Below are 21,298 nucleotides of genomic sequence, written 5' to 3'. Positions count from 1 at the left end.
CAGAAAAGGGACTTTGTTGTTCTGACAAAAGAGATAACGACACGCAAGTTAGATTTTCTGTTCTATAAAATAATAGTTTGTTCTGGCTTCTCTCTGTGGGATTCTGTAAGCCTTTTAAATAATGAAAAACCAACAGAAAAAAGGACCTCAAAAATAACATACTTCACAAAGAACTGTGTTAACAATTCCAACTGTCTAGAAATAGACCAGCATTCATTTTCAGAGCTGCACCATTTTTATTTGTTGTTGTTGTTGTTGTTGTATCACACTTAGTATTATTTACTGGGTAATCTTTTGTGTCCTGAGAATCTTTTTTTACAAACTGAAGAACATTCCCTTAAGTTGTTTCATTGTCAGATTGAACAATATTTTCAGCTTTGTAGAGGAGAGAGTGAGAGTGAGAGTGAGAGTTCTTTTTGTGCGTCTTAGGAGTGGCTGATCTTTTCTGACCAGATACCGTAGCTGCAATCAACCTTAGTCGCCCCTCCGGGGGCCATGTGACAGTAGTGGGTGGACAAAAGTAAGCTTGGCCATCTGTACACTCATCAACACATACTCAGAGGTCACACACAGACCCCCCCCCCCTTCTCAGTTGATCTGAGGAGGGGGTTTATTATCCCTGCTTTGCCCCTCAGGTAGCTGAGAGAGGCCTATTTGCATTCCATTCAGGGTGCTGAGGTAGCTGGAGACCTTGAAACCTCTCTGCCTGCTCTGGTGCCATGACCACCTCAATTATCTATTTCTTTTTGCCACTGCTGCCAAAATAGGTGAAGCCATCTCAGGTCCCCAGATGGGAGCTTTCCCTGCCCTAATCTAGGTGAAGGGCTCACTCCTGGATAGAATAATTGATCCTTACTATAACAGGGTACTTACTCTGAGAAGATGCCTTGCACATGGAAGAAGCTTCAGGTCACATCTTTTGCCCTATAAAATGACTTTTGGCTGGCAAAGGCAAAACAGCCTAAAAGAGACCACAGCCACTATTGTACAAGCATTTCAAATGAGGTGTAGAGTATTTATTCTACCTACACTCTCAGTCATTTTCTCTGTATTTCCATTCCAGAAATGTCAAGTCCTAGAGGAAAAGCACCACAACCTCTTTGTCATTTAATAGTTCTGTAGAACAGTCGTCCCTCTACGATCGACAGCAGCCAACATAATAATAACCAGTGAATGGCAGAGAGTTTTCTGCTTATTTTTATGACATTTCTGGAGTAAACAATGAAGCAAGGCCAAGACAAAATATGCATGGGGGAAATCTTATTAAAGTTTTGATAGGATAATTCCCTGCAACTCCTTTCACCATAAAAGCCAATTTAGCTTGAACAGCTAAATCAATGTTAGCCCACTAGCACCCAAAATGGCAACACATTGGGTCAAGTTACACAGTGCATGGGCTGGGAAGTTGGGAGTCCAGGTGCATCTGGGGGCCACAACTCCCATCAGCCCCAGCCAGCATGCCTGATTGTCACTGCTGCTGGGAGTTGTAGTCCAACAATATCTGGGGGTCTGCAACTTCCTGCAACCAATGGGAAGCTGACCAGCATCGTAGAAGGCGGTCCCCGCTATGCTCCACGCCAGTTTGGCGCGCGCACAGGAGCCGACCGAGCGGGCAGCGGGGTCCATTGTCCAGTTAAATGACCCACATGGGCCGCATGTGGGTTGCCGACCCCTGCTCTATACTATGCTATACCCTCCAAGTGTCCTGATTTTCCAGGGACAATCCCAGAATTACAGAAGCCATCCTGGTTTCTGATTTGATCCCGGAGTGTCCCAGTTTTCCTTCCCCCCCCCTCTCTCCGCATATCAGAGAACAATTAAAAGTGGTGGGTGCAAAAATGGAGACCTGTTTATAGTGAAAATAGCAGGGAGAAGAGAATGCTACATGCTATCTGTTTTTATAAATGTAAGAGAGAAAGGAATCTCTGTTCTCTGACATTGTAGTCCTTAATATGTAGCCAAAGTGGCAATATTCATGCAAAAAAAACATTCTGCCCGCATCCAATGGACTCTTAAAGCAAATAACTTCCCCCAAGGAATCCTGAAACCTATAGTTTGTAAGGAGTACTGTGAATTATAGCTCTGTGAAGGGGGAACTACAGTTCCCAGAATTCTTTATGGGGAACCAAGTGCTTTAAAGAAGCATTGGGTGTACTTTAAATTATGGTGTGGTTCTGCCCTTGACTGCCAAAGGTAAGTAAAAAGAAAAATAGGAAACTGAGGTTGGGAGAGGGAATGAAACAGAGGGAACTCCTGAAGAGCAACACTCCATGCTGTGACTTTCTGATTCAGGCTCTACTGTTACCATGAAAGAAGAGGGTTCGTAAAGGGCATAATCCTGTCTATATCCAGCACTTGGTTCGTGGATTAGAGTTGATGTTTTCAGGCGAATTTAACACAGTACCAAATTATCCTAACAACTGCAGATGTATTAGTAGCAGGCACGAGGAAGCCAAGATCAGCTTCAACCAAGGCAGTGTCAAAGGGGCACAGCGCCAGATGCAGGGGGCCCCAGCACCAGCAGCATCTCCTCCACCTTCTGTGAACCGGAGTCACTGGGGACAGCAATTAATCTTTCTGGCCTGTAAAAGCAAGTGCTCCTCGCTGCAGTAATCCACCATCCGACAAGGCACCTCTGTCTTGGCGCTGCCGGCTTGCGAAATACAAATAATCATCTGTGTTTGAAGGAAACAAACAAAAGCACAAAGATTATGGAAATCAGATTCAGGTAGTTTGGAATCCAGCCATTAGGTGAAACTGGTCATGCTCCGTTGCACTCTTGCCCCCATTATAGGGACTTCATAAAACACACATTAGGGTAGGTGCAGTGGATGACAGCTCTCTCTCTGTGTGTGTGTGTGTGTTTGTGTGTGTGTGCTGCTTAAGAACAATTTGTGATACTTTAACAATGCATATATCACTGCTATGGAAACGGAACAAATACCTTGGCAATATATTTAGCACCATGGTTCATCTGGACGGGAGTTAGCAAGCCAGATACATTCAGAGGTTAAGATGACACTGCTATGTCCAAAAAGCAATGCCAGCAATCCTTTTCAAACTTGCATTAATTACTTTAAGAGGGGGGGGCCGAATGATGTCGAAGTTAAAACAAGGGTGGTTTTAAACAATGGAAAGGGAGGACTTCCGGCGAGGCAAGATGGCGACGGGCACGCTGGCGCGAAGCTCCTGAAGGCGACCACCGTGCCAGCGCCGCCAAAGTAGCCCCCGGACAGCAGGAAACCACCGAGACTGCAGCTGCCGCTGCACAGGAGTCCAGTGGTCCCGGTGGACTGCCCGGAGAGCCGCCGACTCCCCTCCCCAGCGACCGCGCCGGATCGGGATAGCCCCCGAGCGCGCTGGGGCTTGCAACGCGGAGCGCCGACGCTCCGGCAGAAAGGGAGAGCCCCTGAGCGTGCTGGGGCTTGCAACGCGGAGCGCCGACACTCCGGCAGAGAGGGAGAGCCCCTGAGCGTGCTGGGGCTTGCAGCCCGGAGTGCCGACGCTCCGAAAAAAAGGGAGACCACCCGAGCGCGCTGCCGCCATCACCCTCCCCTCCTGGGACAAAGGGAGGAGAGAGAGAGAAAGAGCCATCAAGACCACCGCAGCGGCCGCGGCTGCAGCCGCCCTCTCCCTCACTGAGACGAAGAGAGAAGAGGGAGAAAAGACCCGCTGAGGCGAGGGGCCTCGGTCCTACCGTCGCACCCTGGTCCACAAGCCCCGCCGAAAGACCACTGCCACTAACGAGGAAGAAGAGGCGAGGTAGGAGGACAAAGGCCGTGGGGGAAACACGAGGCAAAAACCAGGCCCTCTCACCCCACCAACGAGGCCCGTTCGAAAAGACACAGCTTTTGCAATTTTTTGAACTTTTTAAAAATATTTTCCTCTAATTTTTTATTATTATCACCATTATTTTCTTTTTCTAAATTTTTTCCAATCCCCCCCCTATTTTTTCCTTTTCTTTTCTACATATATACATATATTAATTGCTGCTCTTAACGGGGGAGATCCAGAGAGAAGCAGCGCGAGGGAGGACTCCCGGAGGGAGAAATAACACTGCTTGAGATCACCTAAGGAGATCTCAGTTTATTTTTTGTCTTTGTTTTTGTTTTGTGTTGCTTCTCCAATTCCCCCCCCCCCCAACTATCTTTTTCATCTTTTCAATTTTTATATTACTCTTATTTTCCAATCTCTATTGTTATTTTTAACCCCCCCCAGCACTCTCCAGTCCTTCTAACTTGGAAAACAAAATATAAACAGGAAAGCCCCCTCCTCCAATTTTCCCCCCTTCCTTTTTCTTTTCTTCCTCCTTTTTTATTTATTAATATCTCCCTTTTTAAGGGGGGCGCTGCGACTGCAGCCACCTCCTCCACATAATTTTGCTTTTTATATCTCATTTTCGGCTATATATATCACTTATATTTTTGGATATATATACCACTTATATTTTTATCTCCATTTTACTTTTTAACCCCCCTTTACTCTTCTCCCCCCCCCACCAGCATCTTTACACCAATAACATCCCACTCCCACCCTTAACACACAGAACCCCCCCTTGGTTACTAACACCCAACCACCCCCTTCTACGCATCTCCCTCTCCCCACTCTACCCACCCCATTTCCCGCCCGCCCCCACGCCTGTCTGACCACTTTATTTTATTCCACTCCCTAAATCCACCCCACACCTGATCCCAGCATCTCTCTGTCAAAAAGGGGACCACTGCCGCTGCAGTCATCCCTACTTTGATTGATTGCTAATACCCCCATCCCTCACACTGTTCCCCAGCCCAGCCCCAGCTCCCAATTAATACCTCACTTTAAGTTTGCCTGTTCCCTGCTCCCTCCCCCCTTAACCCCTAAAACTACATACCCATACCTCCACCCGCTTTCATCAACAACCCCCCCCCAGCAAACCCTTACCCCACATCAAACCTAAAAGCACCAATACAATAAACCATCACTGCTACTACTTTCCCTCCTCCCTTCCCTCCTCCCTCTCTCCCTCTCTCTCTACCGCCCTTTCACTCCTTCCCTCCCCCCCACTCCCCCACTTCCCTCCAACCCCCATCTACCTTCCAATCTCCTATCCCTCCCCCTCTCCCCCTTCTTTTCCCTCCTCCTAAATCTCCTCTCCCTCCTCTTTCCCACCCTCTGACACTATACAGTTCTGCTTAAATCTACCTGAAAACAATCCTGCCACTCTCAAATCCCTTAATTACCTGTTGTGGATCCAGAACCCCCAACTGGACCCCAACACCCCCCCTGAACACACGAGGGTGCACCACTGAGGAGAACGCGAGAACTCCAGAGAAGCTTGCAAACACAACCCAGGCGACACACAAATGACCGCCTAATTCAAACGCTCTGAATAGCCACCAATCAACGCCTGATCAATCCAACAACCTAACACCACGACTCCCAATCACAACAAACCCTACTCCAAGAAGTCACCAAGCAGACCCCAAACCGAAAACCCCAGGGAAACCACGACAACACCAACCAGGAACATGGCAAACAGTGCTGAGAACGTAACGCCTCTCCAAGAAGACGACCACCCGATGACTAAAAAAGATCAGAGGGATCTGGAAACAAGACTAATAGAGAGAATAACGAAAGAATTAACAAAACAGTTCACAAAACAACTGGAGGACGCAGTGGCCCCCCTACAGGCACAAGTCAATGAACTAACATCCAAACTGGTAGCTCTGGAGAACGAGAACCAAACACAAAAAAGGGCAATAGAGCAACACCAGGAGGAAAACACACATATAAAAAAGAAACTGAACGAACTGGAAACAGAAAACGAAGAACTGAAAATCAAACAAGCGGACCTTGAAGATCGGAATAGACGCTGCAACATCCGCTTTCGCAACTTTCCGGAAAAAGCGGAAGAGAAAAGCCCAGCGCACCTAATAGTAAGCTGGCTAAGAGACACAGTGCCAAACCTGAAAATCGAGATAGATGACCTGGAGAGGGCACACAGAGCTCTAAGACCCATGCCAGAACCCGGCGAACCCCCAAGGGACATCATCGTGTGCTTCGCACGATACAAGAAGAAAGAAGAAATCTGGAACCACCTTAGAAATTCGACCAACCTTCAATACAAAAACAACAACATACTGGCCTTACAAGATCTGTCCCAAGATACCCTAAACCGGAGGAAAACCCTACGCCCATGCACCCGAAGTCTCCAAGAAGCAGGGATCAAATACCGATGGGGCTTCCCCTTCCGCCTCATTGCAACAAAAAACGCAAAACAACACACAGCTACCAACAAAACGGAAGCCAGGCAGCTACTGAAGGACCTCGGACTCAACATCCCACTGGAATGGCTTCAAGAGGACCCACCAAGCGACAGCCAAGACCAAGACAACGAAACAACAGCAAATGGCTGGACGAAAGTCCAGAACAACAAGAAGAAAAAGGCAAAGAATCAAGAGCAACACAAAGCACGCAAATACAACCAAACAACACCATCATGCGCGAAACCATCCGGCCGACCATACGACACGAGAAGCCTGACCAAGACCGACTAAGTCAACACAGCACAGAGGAACGACCCTACTGCAACAACAACTGCAGCAAAATGAAGCAGCCGGTAAACATCTCAAGCGGAAGGACTGGTGACTCTCCCCTCCCTCCCCCCTTCCCTCTAGGCTATGAAAAGCACTGACACCAACAACATTCCCCCCCAGCCCCACACCCCCACAGAAACCGCCACTCCAACACCAGTCCAGACAATCTCAACCACACACCCCACCACCCAACAACTCATAACACACACCCTCAACACACACACCCAATCCATTCTAAGGAAAAATAACAAATGCAACCTACACTACCCAACCTACGATCAGGCTAAAAGATAAAACCCAATCAGCACAATGGTGGCACCAGAGAGCGCACCAACACTCACACCGACACCCTAACACAAAAATGATGTTGCTATTAATACTGGCAACATTGTTCCCAAACCCTATGCCTGACATCCATGCCACAAGGATGCTTTACATCGTCTCGCTGATCACCCCCCCTCGTAATCGACAAGGGGGAAGGCCTGTCTCTGGACACGGCCCTCCACATCAGCTGAGACCCAGGGCCAACAGGCCAAGGGCCGAACGGCCTAAAATACCCCAAACGAATGCCTATAAACCTACACATAGGAAACTCTATACAACTTACCCCCCACTCTCTAACCCAAACCTAACTCCAACCCCATTAGCCCCCTACCCACCACACCCTAGGTCAGCGAAACCCCAATGGTTCAGCAAACAACACATAGTGAGAGACACAGGACAACCTGGACGGGTTGGCAAGGATTTGCCTTACACAAGAGATAGACATGATGGCTAACTTAAAAGCGATTACATTAAATGTGAGGGGGTTGGGAAACCCCATTAAAAGAAAACGCATTACCTCATACATAAACACCATGAAACCACACATCACCTTCCTACAAGAAGTACACAACCCCCCCAAAGGGAACAAACTTCTGAGCGACCCCCGCTTCAGTCAACAATGGGTGGCACAAGGCTCAGGAAAGGCTCGTGGAGTTGCTGTAATACTTAATAAAGACCTAAACTTCAAAGCCACAACAGTCCTGAAGGACAAAAAGGGCAGATTCATTTTCATCAAAGGAACACTAGATGGCAAAATTAAACTGACAATCGGCTCTATATATGCCCCAAACTCAAAACAACTAGAATTCTTCCAGAAGACATTGAACAAACTTCTCTCCTTCATGGAAGGGGAAGCCATCCTAGGAGGCGACCTCAACCTAAATATGAAAGGCATATCCCTAAAAAACATCCAATCTACAACCCCATGGGCAACTTTTCTTCGCGGAAAACCCCCAATAACTAGGGACTCTTACAAGTTAATAAAGCTGCTAAAAGACAGGGGTCTCTACGACATTTGGAGTGAACAAAACCCGGGAGACACTACCCACACATTCCAATCTGGACGACATGGCACAACGTCCAGATTGGACAGCATTCTGCTCACACAGAGTCTAATCCCTCAGGTGGAATCATCAAACATAGGCAACATTAAAATCACAGACCATGCCCCAGTAGAAGTCACCATTAAAATAGGAGAGAGAACACACAGTACCCCATCATGGTCCTTTAGCCCCATCCTAACCACAAACAAACAAATTAGAGAAAGTCTCACAAAAACCCTTCAAAATTACTTCAAAGAAAATGATGTGAACAACATAACAACCCCCCTCCTATGGGACGCAATGAAAGCAGTCACCAGAGGAGCTTGCATAAAAGAGAAAACACTCCTTAAAAAACAAACCTCCACAAAGATTAGTACAATGGAACAAGACATTACAACCCTCACATCACGATACAAACAAACAGGATCCAAAAAACTTCTTAAACTCATAGAACAAAAGAGAAGGGAAATAGACTCCCTAGAAATCAACAAAACAATGATCAGCATTCTATATTCTAAACACCGCTTCTACGAATATGGAGGGAAAAACTCCAGACTATTAGCAAATAGATGTAGGAAAAGAACACTCAAAACAAGAATACACTGCATCACCAAAAAAGACGGCAACACAACATTCTCCCCCAAAGAAATAACTTCAGAATTTGCAGAATTTTACTCCAATCTATACACTTCCTGCAACCCACCTGAGAAGGAAATAAAAGAATTCATAGCAGGAATGACCATGCCTACCTTAACAGATGAAGAACAGGAATACATGGACAGGCCCATCACCCCAGAGGAAATAGACGAGGTCCTCAAAAACCTGAAACCACACAAAGCCCCAGGCCCAGACGGCTTCACAGCAGAATTCTATAAGAAATTCAAAGAACCCCTAATGCCACACATGACCCGCCTATTTAACGACATCATGAAAGGGGGGCCCATCCCCCAAACCTGGACCCACTCCAAAATAGTCTCCATCCCAAAACCACTGAAGGACAACCTCAAAGTTGAATCATATCGCCCAATCTCATTAATAAACCAAGACTACAAGATATTCACATCAATCCTGGCCAACCGCCTAAAAAACTTCTTACGCAACTTAGTAGCCCCAGATCAGACCGGCTTCGTCCCCGGTCGCAATATCACAGACCCCATCAGGAAACTGCTGAACCTAATCGAACACAGCAAGGCAACCAAAACCCCACTGACAATTATGTCTCTAGACATCCTCAAAGCCTTTGATTGCCTAGAATGGAAATACCTGTTAGCAGTACTAACTAGCATGAAATTTGGCCCAAACTTTCTACAAATCCTCAAACAAATATACTCCGAAGCCTCAGCAAAATGCAGAATCAACAACATAGACTCGAATAACATAGAAATCCAAAGAGGCACAAAACAAGGATGCCCACTATCCCCCTTCCTATTTATACTAGCCCTAGAACCGCTAGCAATCCGAATCCGCGCGGCCACAGACATCAAAGGAGTGGAAATAAAAGGCAGAACATATAAATTAGGGCTCTTTGCAGATGACCTAATGGTCACAACATCAGACCCCTTAAACACAGCACTCTCCCTAACCAGAGAACTCAACACATTTGCAACGGTGTCAGGCCTGCGAGTAAACTTTGCAAAATCAGAAGCCATGTGCTTCAATACCCCTCCCCACACCCAGAAAGAACTCACTAATATCACCAAAATAAAACTCTGTCACACCAAGTTCAGATACCTAGGGGTACAAATAACCAAAAATCTCAACAAATTATACCTACACAACTATAAACCCTTGTGGCGACAAATAAACAAGGACCTAAAGAAATGGAACAACATGAACTTCACCCTCTCAGATAGAATGGCAATGATCAAAATGATCACTCTCCCAAAACTAACCTACTTATTCCAAACCCTCCCAATCTGGATCCCCCCAATCCAACTCCGCAGATGGCAGAGAAAACTACACTCCTTCATCTTCTCACATAAGAAACCAAGAATAAGCACCAAATACCTGCACCTCCCCACCTCACAGGGAGGATGGGGAATCCCTAACATAGAAACATATTACAGGGCCAACCAAATTCGACATATAATCCCATATATACTGGAAGACGAGACAAAACAATGGATACACCTAGAGAGAGACACAATTGAAAGTACCTGCACCACAGCATACCCATTTCTCCCAAACAAACTAAGAAAGATCCCCACAACACTTAATAGGTACACACAAACCATGTTCAAGGCATGGAAAACAGAAACAGACAAATTATCCCCAACCACATCCCCACTACTCCCCCTGGTCTACCATCCGTTATTCCACCACGCAGCACAAAACATCCAAACTAAAACTTGGCAAACCAAAGGCCTATACCGCCTAATAGACTTTTACAAAAATAACACACCTCTGACAACACAAGAAATACAAGATAAACTAGAAGACACCCAAATACCCTGGTTAGCACAACACCAATTACATGCCCTCTTAAACAAGCCAGCAATAAAACTAGCAGCAACAAGACCCCTGACACCCTTTGAAAATCTCCTCCTAACAACAAAGGGTCACGGCAAAGGGATGGTATCTGCAATATATAAAATACTGCTCCAAAATCCCACAAACCCCCCAGACACAATAAAAAAACAATGGGAAGACGACATAGGCTACGAGATTAACCCCACTCAATGGACCAGAATGTGGTCTAAACCCCCCTTTAAATCCATATCAGCAAAAAGGAAAGAACTCACTCTGAAAACCATCTACAGGTGGTACCTAACACCACGAAAACTAGCACTAATACGCCCAGGAACCTCATCAAAATGCTGGAGAGGATGCACCTCAACAGGCACATATTTCCACATGTGGTGGGAATGCCCCAAAACCCAACAATTCTGGAGAACAACCGTAAGAGAAATAGGTAAAATAACCCAACAAACATTAGAACTTACCCCAGAACTGGCCCTGCTAAACATCTTCCAGGACAATAACGCCTATCTACATCACAAAGAACTCATAACCCACTTACTCTCAGCAACCAGAAGCACCATAACCAGACACTGGAAAGACCTGTCAGGAGTAAGCATGGACCAATGGTACCAGGCGGTATGGGAAACAGCCCTACTAGAAAAATTAACCAATAAGTTGAAATTGACACGGGGACAAATAGAAGAAGACGGCTTCACACCAATATGGCTCCCCTTCATCACATACACAGCCCAACAAGAAAATGACAGAAATCCACCAACAGCATACAAATCAATTTGGCTAACCTGACCCAGAACACCCACCCACCCCACTCACATAAAACAGACCACCACAGCCAACCACAAAGGAAAACTATATCCTAGGCCAACCCCAACAACTCTCACCACCAAAGGAAAACAAATGCACAACAAAGAACCTGCACAACCGACGCTGACAACCCCCCCACACACACATTAAGTAAAACAGAAACATTGCCACACCCCCTTCCCTTATCTACCGCTCCCCCCCTTTTCCTCCCCAATGTCTCAACAATTGAAACTGATCTGTAAAAATGTTATGAGAGACATTGTACACGTCTTTGTAAACTGAGAAAACCGTTAATAAAAATATTTATTAAACAATGGAAAGAAAAAAACCTTGAGTCTTCAGACAATCTTTTCCTCCCCTTGCTTTGAGATATATGGCTTCCCTCCCCAACTATGTTATGCAGATTCCTGAAGCAGATGCTTCATGAGAAATTTAAGAAGCAAAGTACAAGGCAGCCAAGTCTTCCCTTGGGGAATGCAGCATGTCGCTCTTCTGGGACAAGCTGTGTGAAGCTGGCTCCTTTGGCATTTAAAGGTGCCATGGGGAGAGGCAAATGATGCCTCCATCTGATTCACGGACTCCTTCTTGTGCCTTTAAGTATAAATCCACAACTGTCTACTCCACTCAGGTTAACCTGGGTGTTAAATTAATGCATCCAAAGGTAACTGTACTCGCCATATATCACAAGAACAGGGGTTGAATTTTCTGCCTTAAAAAAGAAACAACCTGAATGCATCTATGCAGGAGGGTCTGTCCATTTCCTCGCAGCAGCGGTGCTGGGCAGAAGAGGGTGTTTGGGAAAGGGTTATAACTCAGCAGCAGAGCACATACTCTGCATGTAAAATATCCCAGATTTAGCTCCTGGCACTTCCAGATAGGGGCCAGTAGTATCCAATTTTCTATGCAGGGGAAATGTTTTATACAGAGAGAGTTCACACTTAAATCAAATCCATGGAGCCAAAAATAACTCAATAAGAACTAAGCCTTGAGAGGTGAGGTTTCAAGCACAAGACTCCCAAGTACACCGTTTAGCCCCTTGACTGCAGTGTTTCTCGCATCAATGCAGTCTTTTGCCAGCATTGGCTCTTCTTAAGATATGCCACCAAGAATCTGGATTCCTGTACCCAAGACTAGTGGCAGATTCAAAGCATGCTCCACAATGCACGAGGTTGCCACAATCCTCTCTGGGGGAGGAAGGGGATCTCTTAGAACTAGACAAGCTAGTATCCATTTCCCATGTCCCTACAGCTAGCACTCATCAGGTCAATGTTCAAGATGGAAAAATAGCTTCTCTGAACTCTTCCTTCTGTTGTCCCTCATCTGTTCACCAGATAGTTGCCTTCTGGAACATACCACTGTCACCTATAGCAAGATTGTGCACACGAGGGTCACAAATGGAAGCTGTAAGCTGGTTCTATATCCCTATACCCATCCTGAATCTAAAAATACGCATATTGCTTATATCAAGAAGTTATTACAATGGAACAGTATTGGTTGATTGTTGGACAATATAATGTTTAGCAAAAGTGGTCCAGCCTCGAGGTGTTTAAGACAATAATTCTGCACAGAATTCTGTATATATAGTGGGAGGTTGGGAGTGGATGTAACACGCTGGCTCTGTTCTCTCTTCTTGTTACACTCCAGAGATAAGAATTCCTTTCAAATTAAAACTTCCGGCTTCAAAGACCTCAGTGGGGCTTAAAAAAAAACCTCTATCTTTCCTATTAGCACATAAACTCAGTTCTTTTGCTGCAGGTAATTATAGCTTCTGTGACTTACTCTAAAGCCTGTTTGAAAACCTTCTCTTTTTTGGCATATTAGCCTTGTGGAGTCCCTGCCCATTCTTCAGCCTTTGTGTGTATTCCTGTGTAACCATGGGCAATGGCTTTCAACGACTGCTTCATGTTTTCAATATACAGTGGTGCCTCGGTTTAAGTACACATTTGGTTCCCGGAAGTCTGTATTTAACCTGAAGCGTACTTAACCTGAAGCGAACTTTCCCATTGAAAGTAATGGGAAGTGGATTAATCCGTTCCAGATGGGTCCGTGGAGTACTCAACCTGAAGCGTACTGAAGTGTAATTGGTTCTGGAAGTCTGTACTTAACCTGAAGCGTACTTAACCGGAAGTGAATTTTCCCATTGAAAGTAATGGAAAGTGGATTAATCTGTTCCAGACGGGTCCGCAGAGTACTTAAACTGAAAGTACTCAAACCGAGGCATACTTAAACCGAGGTATGACTGTATAGCCCAACAAAAAGAGAGGAGAAGAACCTCTAATTATAGCCTCTTACATTCTATATCTACAAGTGTAGCGATGCTAAAAATGAGTCAAGTATCTTTCCTACTGCCCCCATGGAAATGAGGAGGGGGTATTCGGATATTTCTATCGGGAATATATATATGCAACAACATACCAGGCATAGGGTAAAGGCATCACTTTTGTGCAAGCATTCAAATTACCCAGGAAAAAAGACAATGAAACAACACAACCAGTGTTGTGTTGGCTTTACTGTGCCAGCATTAACACAAACAATTGCTATTAGGCACACCACCCATTGTGACATTTACTGATTTCAACATCAATCTTAGTTTTCCCTAGTTTGCATCCTCTTCTTTGCAGAAGCACTGCTTCCTGGCTATGTTACTTTTCACCGATACAGATGAGTTCAGTCTCTCCTTGTTTTGTCAAGCACTTTTGCATTTTTTGCCTAGCAGGAATGTTAATCTACTGTGGCTACCTGAAAGTTCAACACTCACCTAAAGCTGAAAATCACAGAAGATAGAAGCAGGACTCAAATCTTGGAGATTCATCTTGTAGCCCCACCTCTGTCCCAGTGGGGGACCTGGGGCAAGAAACCCTCACTCCAGTCCCCCATCCATAGAATAGGAGAGGGGGACACACTACAGCCCACCTCAACATTCTCCTCAGTGCTCAAGGTGTCTCACTTTGCCTGAAGGCAAGATGTGTGAGGTAAATCACTAAAAGCCGTAAACAACAAAATATAGTAGTAGTCATAGTAGTAAAATAATAACAATAAAATACCACAAGAATGACTTGCCTAAATTCACACACACATCAGTTTCAGAGTTAGGGATAAAATAAGATGCGCCACTCCTTAGTCCTCTGACTACTATGTGGCCTGGCTTCCATTTTGAAAACTCAACGTTTCATGGGATTCAGTTTCCTTCACCCAATTAGTACTTATTTCCTTTCACAACGCTTAAACCATGCATATTGCTGCTATTACCTCTCCCTCTCTCTGGTGTCAGCTTTCCCGGGCTATCTGGTTTTAAAAATATAATGGCTTCTTTGCTCAGTTTGAGTTTCCACCTTCTTCTCCTACCTGCTTTCTCTTTGTGGCTATTATTCAAGGCCACAAAACATTAGGGAGACACTGGCAGTGAATCGGAGTGCCTGAGTGTTCAGCGAAGAAGGAAAATTTGTGAGGAGAGACCACTTAGGCATTGACCTTAGGTGACCTTGAGAGGCAGGATTTAGCAGCTTTATATGTATCTGGGACAGCATTATATCAGAAAATCCTTGCAGGTGTCAGTCATTCACTCCAGGGTCCTTACTGGTATATTACCTGCATCTGTCAAAAAGAGGGTCTTGCAGTTATGCTTTGCTTTGCACCACGAGTCCTTTGGTTTTACGGAGTTTGGTTTATTCAGGGCAGAGTGGCTCTACTGCTCCATCTTTACGAAAGCTTCAGGCTGAGGCCACAGTGGCTTCCAACTGTGATGTTGTCAATTTTGTTCCTCTGACAGCAGTAATAAGAGCTGGGAGGAGGTGAGATGGTATTTCTAAAATCTTGGATTTCCCCCAGATTTGGTTCAGAAGTTGTTTAGAGAAAAGAAGGCAGATGAAGGAAAGTTTTGGGGTTTGTTTTGCTGGGTTGCTTTGTGGGGTTTTTTAACATCCATCACTTTAACCAAGAATATCACATCCCTAAAGGCACAGAGCCTGCAAGTTTCTCCTTCTTCAGTACTGACAAAAACTACAGAGATAAGTCCATTTTGTTTCAGGGTCAGATTGTGTATGAAGGTGTCTTTTTTGAAAGGTTGTGGGATATCAGAAGAGTTCAACACAAAGTTCTGCTCTGTGCTCAAAGGAGAGTTGCTCAGTATATATTTACAGGCACACATATGCCTAAAATGATTGGAGGATAAGACTATCACAGCTAAAACTATTCACGATGGCTATATTACCTCCAGTGCCAAAGGTAGGTTGGGGAGGTGCAGGTTGCAGATGGGGAAGTACATTTGCGCAATGCTGTACCACCATATATTTAAAGAATCCTGCAATTTACCACTCACAGAACTACAGTTCCCAGCACCCTTTACAAACTACAGTTCCTTGGATTCAGGGAGATGCTTTAAATGTGTTGTGTAGCTGAGAGAGCTTAGCTGAGAGAGCTCAGCCTGTCCCATGCACCCTGCATGAAAGTATTACTGTGCAAATTGAAAATGGTTCCCGTAAATCCCCCTGAATCCAAGACTTAGGGAAAGGTTACTCAGTGTTGAAAGAAATGATTCAAACACACAGTCTCCCTTTGATGACCTCAGAACCAGTTCAGATTAACAGCCCATCTACGGCACCACAATTTTCTACCCTAAGAGGCAGCATCACACAAGGGTGTTTTCTAGCAGCAAGAGCCTGGGAAATGCTATGGTCTCTCCTTGTATGTTTGCCAGTTCCGTAGGTCAAGCTATGTTCACTTGCAGGGGATAGTGAGGGGAGGAAATCACAAAAGGAAAGGGTTATAAAACCCATTATTCTCGCTGGTGTAGTGGTTAAGAGCGATACTCATAATCTGGGGAACCGGGTTCGCGTCTCCGCTCCTCCACATGCAGCTGCTGGGTGACCTTGGGCTAGTCACACTTCTCTGAAGTTTCTCAGCCCCACCCACCTCACAGAGTTTTTGTTGTGGGGGAGGAAGGGAAAAGAGACTGTTAGCCGCTTTGAGACTCCTTCAGTTAGTGATAAAGCAGCATATCAAATCCTAACTCTTCTTCTTGGCTGCATATTGTCGGATGAGAACATGTTGTCATGGGAAACTATGCACGGCTAAGCACAAAGTGTCCTTGGGCCTGAACTCTATTGCTGGAGATAGCCTTATATCAGTTTCTGTAAACCACAGAAGAGGAGAGAGCTCTTGGCTTGAACCCTGTTTGCAGGTTTCCCATGGGCATCTGGTTGGCCACTGTGAGAACAGGATAGTGGACTTAATTGGCCGCTGGCTTGATCCAGCAAGCTCTTTTTATGTTCTTATTGGTATATTACTTCCGGTTAAGTACGCTTCAGGTTAAGTATGTTCTTATTTTCTTAAGGTCAGAAGCCTTCCCTGGCCAAATTTCACCCATGAAATTTCCCCATTAATTCCCCCCTGAAAAAAATTGAATACGCCTTCTTCTTTTTCATGGGGGCAATAGGAAAGATAGTTGACCCACATTTGTTTACACATGTAGATTTAGATGGTAGGAGGCTACAATTAGAGGTTCTTCTCCTCTCTTTTTGTTAGGCTATGTATTGAAAGCACGGGACAATGACAAATAGATTGAAGGACTTAGTCTTGTTGAACCCCAGCTCAAGCTATGCCTTGCTGTTTGTGGTTTTATTAAACTTGTGTCACAACATCCTGCTGCATATGTTAACAAGCCAGCGTATGACCTTACTAAAATTTATCATAGTAGTGGAGATGTTGGACAGATAAGTAGATTTTATATTTATTGTATCTTGTAACAGGATTGAATTACATTGCTAGCAGTTCAAAGAGGGTGTTTTTTTACTCTTTTTGGCCAGGAATTTAAGATAAGGGAACAAAAACAATAAAATAATAATTGCCCATTGTCATTCATTAGGGGCACTGAAATAAATGTAGCCATCTTAATCCAATTTTTAAGAAAGCAAGATTAAAAAGATTTCCAAGGGATTAGTAGAGAGGGGAAATTATAGGATTGCTTCATTTTCATTGTTGCGTTTCTTTGTGTTTTGTTTAAAGCACATTAAGGGGGGGAGAGGGAATAAGGCATACTTTTCTAAATAGATTGCAGCTTGTACAACCAGAGTCTGTGAAATCTGGTTCTATGAGTAAGAATCAATGAACAAATGAACGGCAGGATATTAGCGTTTGTTGGGTTGCTGTTTCAAGGACCATGCTACATGGCTTTGAGATGGGGCTGCTACCACTATGAAGCTATCTGCATGGATTTATTCCTGACTGGAGGAGGCTTTCAATTCGGAGCATCTGCTCTGTACCAGAAACTCGTGTGGGGCTTCAATAAGTCTTTAGCACCGTTGTCATCCACTTTCATCTCAAGTAACACTTCTGTTTCAGTGTATCTGAAGAAGTGTGCACGCACACAAAAGCTCATACCAATGACAAACTTAGTTGGTCTCTAAGGTGCTACTGGAAGGAATTTTTTTTATTTTGTTTCGACATTCCACTGGTGTTATTAATTGAAAGTGTTCAACCTCATTCTTTTGGGATAGAAACCCACAATGCTCTGAGCTGTCATCCTCAGTGATATATTTTGGTAGCCAAAGTCTTAGGAGTACAGCTGATCTTAAGAGTACAGCTGATCTAGTACTCTTAAGGCACTAGAAGCAAACCTCAAAGACAAATGATGCATTATTCAGAGTGGCCTTGGCAAAATGGCGGCAGAAGGAGAAACTGGAAGGGGATCAATAATTTCCTGTAACCGAATATATATCTCAAGACACTGCACAAAATAAGATAAAAAGTTTTAAAAATATGGATTTATATATCTATATATAAATGGACATCCATGGCAGAGTTTCTTTTATTCTTAAATAACAACAACCCCATCTACTCCTGCTTGATACATTGCTGGAGAAGATTTTGTCAGTGCCACAGGTAATGTAAAGGTAAAGGGACCCCTGATCATTAGGTCCAGTCATGACCGACTCTGGGGTTGCGGCGCTCATCTCATGTTATTGGCCGAGGGAGCCAGCGTACAGCTTCCAGGTCATGTGGCCAGCATGACAAAGCTGCTTCTGGAGAACCAGAGCAGCACACGGAAACGCTGTTTACCTTCCCGTGTAGCAGTACCTATTTATCTATTTGCACTTTGACGTGCTTTCAAACTGCTAGGTTGGCAGAAGCTGGGACCGAGCAACGGGAGCTCACCCCATCGCAGGGATTCGAACCGCTGACCTGATCGGCAAGCCCTAGGCTCAGTGGTTTAACCCACAGCGCCACCTGCACCCCAGTGCCACAGGTAGCTTGAGCCTTAATGATCAATTATTTCCTCCCATAGGAGCCAGCTCCAGTGGGCTGTGGGTACTTGGGCACCCACAATAATATAATTGTGGGGGCTGGGCACCCACAAAGTCAATGAGCAAAGCTAGCAGTCGGCATTGCCTCTGAGAGAGAGCCAGCCAGTCAGCCTCTGTGATGCTGCCTCCGAGAGAGGAGCAGTTCCAGAGGGGGATCGGAAGCAGAGGCAGAAAAGGGTGCCTTGCTGGCTGCAGAGATGGCTGAAGTGCCTTGCTGGCTGAAGAGGAGCATTGCTATGTGGATGTGAAACATCACCCACACACGCCTGCACATAATGTGTGTGATGTCGCATGCACTACAGGCAGGCGTGTGACGGCGTACATTTATGCTATTGCGGTGGGCACCCACAATCCTGAAGGCAAGATGGCGCCCCTGTTTACTTCCTTTCATGGTATGCTGAAATCCGCTCTCCGGAGTGGCCATTTCACCTTGCGTAAATTGTAGGGCCGGCCCTATACTTCACTCACATGATCTTGCTCAAGGAGAAGACATGCTGGCTTTAAGGACAATTTCATTTCGTACCATTAGGACTCCAATTCTCCATATGCTTTGTTAAGCCGCAGTTAGCTTGTAACTTCAGATGGGGTTGCGACCTCAGACCTAGATGGATGGATGCTACTTTTCTAGAGGTTAGGTTAAAAGTTCACCATTGTTACACAATGTTGTAGAAAGTACCTATGAATAGCTCACAGGAAGCTGACAATGAAACAATTAAGTAACATTGATTCATAGCCTCTATTAAAATTAAATTACCTGATGACAAAAAAAAAATCTGCGTGGGCTCAAAGGCAGTTATCTCGTTTTAATAAGTAGGTCAAGGAAAGAAAGTTAAGGTGGAAAAGTTACAACAGGGAACAAGAGAAATGGTTTAAAAAATACATTAAAGGGCTTTTGGACTTCACAGCCACTGCGTTATCTTTCTGATTAAAACGTGTTTTTTTCATCTTACTCTTCCAGATTTTAGTTTAGTCAATATAATATGTCAAGAGCAATTATGCATCGTGCTAGTACACCACTTCAATGCAAATCTTGATGCAATGGACCACATTCAGCTAAAAGGCACATGAATAGGATAAATCAATTTCCAATTAGAGGAACTTACAAATGGCACAAGGCGGTAAAGGGATGTGGGGCCTGTGTCTTCTCAGAGATATCTCGTATCATGAGTCAATCGCTCACTTCAGACCCAGGTCTCGCATTATTATCTCTTGGGACCAACTCCAATCCTGACTCTCATTCATACAGAGCTGAACAGAGTAGAAGGCAGTTTGATTGCTGCTCAAGATGGTCACCAATTTTCAGTTTAGATGAGCAGGTTTGGCAGTCTTTCACATTGTTTGGAAGGGTTAGAGACAGACAGGGCAGTAGAAGAACCACTCCACACCACAGGAAGCAAAACCCCTCACACAAGATTTTCAACTCTCTTAAAAACAAAAAAAACAGCAGCAATTGCCTCTTTCTAACATGAGGCTGTGATCCTAAAGCCCAGCTCCTACTGATGGCTGTGGTGGATAATCTGATCTGCTAAAAAAAAAAAAAAAGCTCAAAACCAAGGTTAGGCATAGATTAAAATTCCTCCCTGACTGCTCAACAGACGAATTTGCCTGTTTTATTTTGCCTGCATGAGAATGGTTAAGTTCTGCCAACCACGAGCCATCAATCCTACTAGAAGAACATGTTCATGTACTAAAATGGGTAAGTGAAGCAGTTGCTAAGGGGGTTGTGCTTGGCTTCATCTTAACATGAATCATTCCGGCACTTGAAGGAAATGTGAGATGTTTTTCTTTGGGAGAAAGCCTTCGATTGCTTGCTGGAGTGAAGAACACTCGCTTTTGAATTAATGATTCCCCCCCCCCCAGTTACAGAGAGCGTTCAATGGACTCATTATTTTCTTTTAAAACAGCTCTAATTTGGGGGCGAGTCATAATATGTGCCGTCCTGAACAAGTGAACGACGCTTAGCAAGCCGACTCTTAAGGACTGCTCCAGATGATTATGCAGAGCGAGATATTTCATACTTTACCCAAGGCTTGCTTATATGAGCAGCTCTCCCGAAATAGCCACTTCTTAAATCACCGCAACCTCTGATTTGTGTATAACGCTCAAGGAATAATGTGAAAGACATGCAAGGTGAAAGGGAGTGGGGAGGGGAGAGAAAGAGAGAGCCCTCAGTCAGGTCTGCATATTGCAACCTGTATAGCATCTAAGGAGGAATTCCAAAAGCCCACCACCACCACCACTTACATCTGCAAAATAAGGCCAGTTGTCAAGCACGCGGTGGACTCCATGACTGACAAGCTGCATTCAGTATGGTGTGTAGACCTGCCCAGGAAAACACAGAAGGCCTAGACTCTTGTTTCATCTCAGGCTACACCTGGGATGGGGAAAACCTTCTCAACTCAAAGGCGGCCTTCCTTTGTGAGGAATCTCTCAGAAGCCACATGCAAACAGTGGATGGGGCCCAGGGCCAGCCCACTCAAGGAAGTGATGTGATGCCATTGCCTCAGGCATCAGGCTCTGGACAGCTGGGAGGAGAGGCTGATCTTGACTCTGAGGAGTGAGCTGCACTTGTTGACTGCCTCCTCTGCGGCTTCCTCAGGCCAAGGAGGAGAGGTGGCAGTGGCAGTGGCAGGAGGAGCTAGAGATGAGGAACAAGTGGCAGCAGGCAGGGCTATGGAGGAGGAGGAGATAGGGTGGCATTTTCTGTTTTGCCTCAAGCAGCGAAACGTCCTGGGCCCTTGAATTCTTCCACAGAAAAGCGAACTGCAAC

The 21,298-nt window shown here is 45.0% G+C and overlaps 1 long non-coding RNA gene across 1 annotated transcript; it reads right to left on the bottom strand.

The window, feature by feature from the left end:
- Positions 1-1,181: 1,181 nt before the first annotated feature.
- Positions 1,182-20,075, bottom strand: LOC148685629 (uncharacterized). Its single transcript, XR_015950060.1, has 2 exons — positions 19,632-20,075; positions 1,182-2,675 (listed from the first exon to the last, which is right to left on the bottom strand). It is a non-coding gene; the product is annotated as an uncharacterized LOC148685629 (long non-coding RNA).
- Positions 20,076-21,298: the final 1,223 nt, after the last annotated feature.

This window comes from Zootoca vivipara, chromosome 5 (genome assembly GCF_965207765.1).
Source record: "Zootoca vivipara chromosome 5, rZooViv2.hap1.1, whole genome shotgun sequence".
Taxonomy (NCBI): Eukaryota; Metazoa; Chordata; class Lepidosauria; order Squamata; family Lacertidae; genus Zootoca; species Zootoca vivipara.
Note: the sequence above shows the minus strand (reverse complement) of the source record. Positions and strands in the feature narration are given on the sequence as shown.